The sequence below is a fragment of the Lissotriton vulgaris genome, chromosome 1_1, assembly GCF_964263255.1.
Source record: "Lissotriton vulgaris chromosome 1_1, aLisVul1.2, whole genome shotgun sequence".
In the NCBI taxonomy this organism is placed as follows: Eukaryota; Metazoa; Chordata; class Amphibia; order Caudata; family Salamandridae; genus Lissotriton; species Lissotriton vulgaris.
The window spans coordinates 112,283,333-112,288,847 of record NC_141685.1 but is presented as its reverse complement, the minus strand read 5'-3'; positions in this window follow the sequence as shown (position 1 = coordinate 112,288,847).

Below are 5,515 nucleotides of genomic sequence, written 5' to 3'. Positions count from 1 at the left end.
TACCCAGCAGACTATTTACATCCAAATAGTCGGTCAGCACTACATTCAATTGTTTTTCCAAGACTTTGGCCACAATTGGTAGGCCAGCAATGGGACGATAATTTTTTGGTTCATTGGGGTCCAGATTGGATTTCTTCAGAAGGAAGGAAATCAATACTTTTTTCCAGATTTCTGGGTAATGGCCAGATTCCAGGACTTGGTTTAAGAGGGTAGTAAGATTGTCGTAAATCTCGTAGGCAACTTGATGCATAATGGAGGAAGGGAAGGGGTGGTAGGGGAACTGGATTTTATGGAAAGCAGTAGTTTTTGTGTTTCCTCGTTGGTTATTGGCTGAAAGCGGGATAATCAACAGTGGGTAGGTCCCATTTGTATTTGTATGTCCTGAGGTGCTGGGGCAGTAAAGAAATCATTGTAAATTCCTTGCACCATGTCTTGAAAATACCCGGCGAGTTTATTGCACAAGGTTTGATTGGGCTTAAAAGCATTTTCCTGTTGTGGCTTAGCTAGCAAGTTAACAAATTTAAACAGTTCCTTTGTGGAGTTGCCGGCCTCCTTTATTTTGGTAGTGAAAAAGAGATTTTTGTGCCAGTGATTGCCTGCTTATATTGAGAAATAACTCAGTTATATGTGGATTTCATAGTGGCGTTGTAATCTTGTCTCCAAAAGCGCTCAGCTCTCCTGTAGTTGGTTCTTAGGCATTTAAGCTCTGGAGTGTACCAGGGTGATGATATCTTGGCTCTTTTTACTGTCACAAGTTGTTTGGGTGCCACCTGATAATGCTGCTGGTAGTAACCAGCCATTGAAACGCAGGGCTGCTACGTTGTTATCTGTTTCTAGTGAATCAGGGAAACGGCCAAGGGCCGACTCAAAGTCACTATCCTTGACTTTATTCCAGCGCCTGATGTGGACCTTCGATGATTTGGCCTGTGTACAGAGATGCGGCTGTGTAACTCTGATGTTAAAATAAATAGCCTTATGATCTGTCCATGGCAAGGCTCACAGGTTGGTCAGAGTAATATCTGGATTGCTTGTGAAAATTCCGACTAATATATGTCCTGCCTGGTGTGTGGGTTCGGTTATGAGCTGGTTAAGGCTAAATGCCTCTAGATTGTCCAGTAGTATGATGGAGTCAGAATTATTTTTAGATTCTAGATGGTAATTAAAGTCCCCAAGGATTGTGAGGAAATGGGGATCAGTAGATGATTCCAGGATCGTCAAGAGGGCATGGGAGAATGCCGCATTGGAACCCGGCGGACGGTAGATTAGTATCCCCTGGAATGACGATAGGTTGTTTAATTGTATGCAGAAATGCAATGCTTCTGCAGGCAGAGCAGAGATTGCCTCCATGTGTACATTTAAATGGTCGCGATAAATGATTGCTATGCCCCCCCTTACTTATCTTCCTATCTTGTGAGAGGAAAGCGTAGCATGCTGGTACAGCAATATTTCAGTCTGGCGCTTATGTGATGTCTATCCAGGTTACGGTCACGAAGACTAAGTCTGGTGTAGTGAGTTGGATTAGTTCTTCTAGCTCATGTTTATGCTTAACTACAGAGCGGGCATTGAGCAAAAGACACTTGGCAGATGCCATTGGTGTTGCCTTAGGGTCATTTATGGTCCTGTGCGTGACTTTTTCCCTGCAGCCATTTTCTCTGTTTCTTTGGTTTACAGGCACATTATCGTCCCACCCTTTTCCTGGCGTGTTTGTAAACATAGGGGTCAAGGAGCCATCAGGGTTAATACAAAAGGAGCAGTCTGTGCAGCGAGCCCCGGCCCCACCCAGGTGCTGAGGGAGTATTTTGTGGGATGTGCACGTGTTTCCTCGCAGTTTGAGCAGTTTTTGCCTACCATATATATATATGGGACCCAGTTCGGCCAGGGGGTTCTGGCGCTGGACGCGCTAAGGGCGCAGACAGGATTGCCTTCGGCGCGCCTAAATATACACCCGTTAAGGTCTGAATTTAATTTAAAAGCTAATTTATTAAAAATAAGCCTTAAGGTAGAATTAATTACTATCTAGTCCCCCTGCACGTAATATCAAAATCAAATGCCATGTCAGCATAAGCCTAGTCTTCTTCACCCGAGAAGCCCTCTTTTCTAGTCAATATAAATTGTCCATCCCTTATTCTAGGAACCTTTTCCTAAAACACCATTTGAAAAAGAGGAATCTAGATACCGCAAATGTTGAAATTGTATTTCTGTATCTGGGGGTCTCCAGGTAGTTGGAGATCCCTAAGTTCCGGCAGATCTGTACTATCCACATATGTCTAACTCTTTTATATGCTGCACAAAGTAAAGTACATGTGCTTCAGTTTCTTCTGCTGTTCCACAGGAGGGACAATTCCGATCGAATTCCCTCAAACAGGCACTAGTAAATGTCCGTAGGGGGAGCAAGTGATGCCTGAACTGCGCATACAACTTCCAGGCTAGTACTGACTGGATCTCATGTAAGAAAGTTTCATATCTTTAAATGTATTTAATCTGTAGGAAATTCATCGTCAGAATAACCTCTGTTGGGCCCTTCCTAAAAGAGGATAGTCTGGAAGCTCTGTAGCAATCCAAAGTGTCTTCTTGGAAATTGCCAGGAAGGTTGTTAGAGGGTCATCCCATAAAGAAACTCAGGGTGTTCCTAAGAGGAGAAAACCAGGGTTGGCTTTTGGCCCCTGGTATGGGATCTGCTCTGGGGTCGACCAGATTCTCCTCCTGAAGAGGAGAAGTCTTAAGGCAAGGGTCTCTGAAATGGGGCACAGCCCTAGATCTGGTTGGAGTGGAGTCAGTGGGTGCTAGGGGGAAGCATCAATAAGTCCCCCATGAATATATTTTCTACCAATACAATGTCTTTACCAAACCTGTGTCCCCATAGCTCTGCCTCATAAGTAATGGCTCCAATGGATTGGGTTTTGTATATTTCCATGAGGGTTAAGAGGCTTAGAGAATGAAGAACTATAAACCTTAGCCAGGCCACCTGTACTCTGCTAGTTTCAACCTCTGATTCCCTATGTGAAAGGCCTAGTCCATGTGCTCATTAATTGTAATCCCCAAATTCTCAAAAATGGCAGCCTTCTGCAGTAGAATTCCATTCAGCACGGGGTTAGTTCTGGTGGAATGCATGGAATTGAAAACCATAAATTTCGTCATGGCAACGTTAATCTCAAGACCCCGCTCAATGCAAAATGAGTTAAACCCATTGAGTATCCTTTGAAATCCCCATGGGAGATTTTGATAGGAAGAGGGAATCATCAGTGAACATCAGGGTTGGAATTGTGGTAGAACAAAACCTGGGAATGTCATTGTCATTGACCTCATTTAAAGTATCCACCAACCCATTGATGTACAAACAAAACAGCATCGGGGCCAACACACAGCCCTGTTGTACACCCCTAGTTACTGGAAATTGTTCAGAAAGCTCCCCTAGTTTCCCACATCGAACCTGTGCATAGTTCTTCTCATGTAGCCTCATGATGATATTACAGAGGTAGGTGGGATCCCCATGTTGGATAGGACAGACCAGAATTTGATACTCGTAACTAGGTCACAAGCTGATTTTATATCTATGAAGATCAGACACAGACTGCCACCCTCCAGCACCTCTGTTTTCCAGTAGAGGAGTTGAGGCAGAATACATGGTCAATGGTAGAAGTTTGGTTTCTAAAGTCTGCTTGTATAGAGCAAAGAGCATCATTATCCTTTATGACCTCTGTAGCCATTCTAGAGGGACCCTTGAGACAACCTTCTGTATCACATCTATGAGGCTAATGCGCCTGTATTTCCCCAATAGAAGGAGGGAACCTTTGTTATACACAGGGATTATTTCAGCTGCACCATATAAGGGCACAGTGCAAGCAACATTATACATACATAAAAAGATCATAAAAATAGATCACATCCGGATATCAATGTACATGTAAAAAGAGAAACAAAAAATCAGTCTAAAATAAAAATTGGCAAATACTGCCCCCAACTAAATCCCAATACCAGAGACAAAAACTCGAATAAGAGAGACCTTAGAAAAACTGCTCCTATAGGGCCCGCTATGTCATCCAAGTTGTATGTATTATTTCCATTCAATCATACTATTTTGTCTTTGTTTTGGGTTTTAAAAACCATAAAAATTAATCAACCATTTAAAGCACATGTTTATGTTCATATGCTTGTATAGCGCTTGAACGCCAGGGCGTCTTGGCGCTGAGTGTGTGGACAGGAATGGTGCACTATGCCTGATGGAGGCCTATGCAGATGTAAACAACAAGGGTTTCAAGCTCTTTCTGAAAAGCTGTAAGTTGGGTTGGATCTTCATCGGTAGTGGCAGTTTTTTCCAGAGCTTTGCCACACATTGTGATATTGCCATAGCCCCCCATCTTGCCCGTCGGGTCTTTGTAATCTTAATGAGGCCCAAGCTGGCAGATCTGAGGGTATGTGGCGGGATATATGGTGGGAACAGTTTTTTGATGTCTTTAGCCCCATCACCATATATTGCCTTGTACACAAGGCTGAGGCACTTGAACTCTACGCGGTGTTTGACTGAAAGCCAGTGGAGTGATTTAATTTCGGCAGAGGTTGACTGTCCTTTGGGAATGCCCAGGAGTAGTCTCGCTGCGGCATTTTGCAGAAAATTTAGTTTTCTGATTTGGATTTTGCCAATGCCCAAAAATAGGGCATTACAATAGTCCAACTTAGATTGTAAAAGTGCTACCATCACCGTCTTTTGAAGCTCTAGAGGGATGTATGGAAAACATTCCTCAGAGTTTTTAATAAGAGAAAGCAGGATGAAGTGAGGCTGTTTACCTTGGTGCCAAAATTCAGTTTGTCATTGAAGATGATCCCTAGGTTCTGACCTTTTTTACCGGGCCGGGGCATTCTCTGGCCTCAGTTGGCCACCAGGATCTGTTCCACAGGGGCTGGCCCGGGCCGAATTCCATCACCTCTGTCTTGTCTGTATTAATTTTCAGGAAGCTATGGCTCATCTGGGTCATAATCTCCTTGAGACAGACATGGAACCTGGCTGCTGTAGTCGCAGGCTGATTGGTGATAGAGATGACTAGTTGTGACTCGAGTCATCAACATAGGAGACCAGGACGAAACCATGCTTCCTGATAAGGTTGGCCAGTGGTGCGACGAAGAGGTTGAACATTGCTGAGGAAAGGGCAGACCCCTGTGGAACACCGCATGGGAGATGAAAGCTGTCTGACTTCAGGCCATCCCAGGACAGCCTCTGCTCTCTTTTCTCCAAGAAGGAGGACAGGAGGGCCAAGGCAGTTGCCCCTACCCCCATGTTCCTCAGACGCTGCACCAGAACTGTATGGTTCACGGTGTCAAACGCAGCTGATAGGTCCCCCCCTCGTCCATCACCCTTCGAATCTCTTCAGTAGCAAGAATTAAGGCGGATTTGGTGGAGTGGCGTGAGCGGAAACCGTGCTGGGAGGTAGCCAGCAGACTATTTACATCCAAATAGTCGGTCAGCACTACATTCAATTGTTTTTTCAGGACTTTGGCCACAATAGGTAGGCCAGCAATG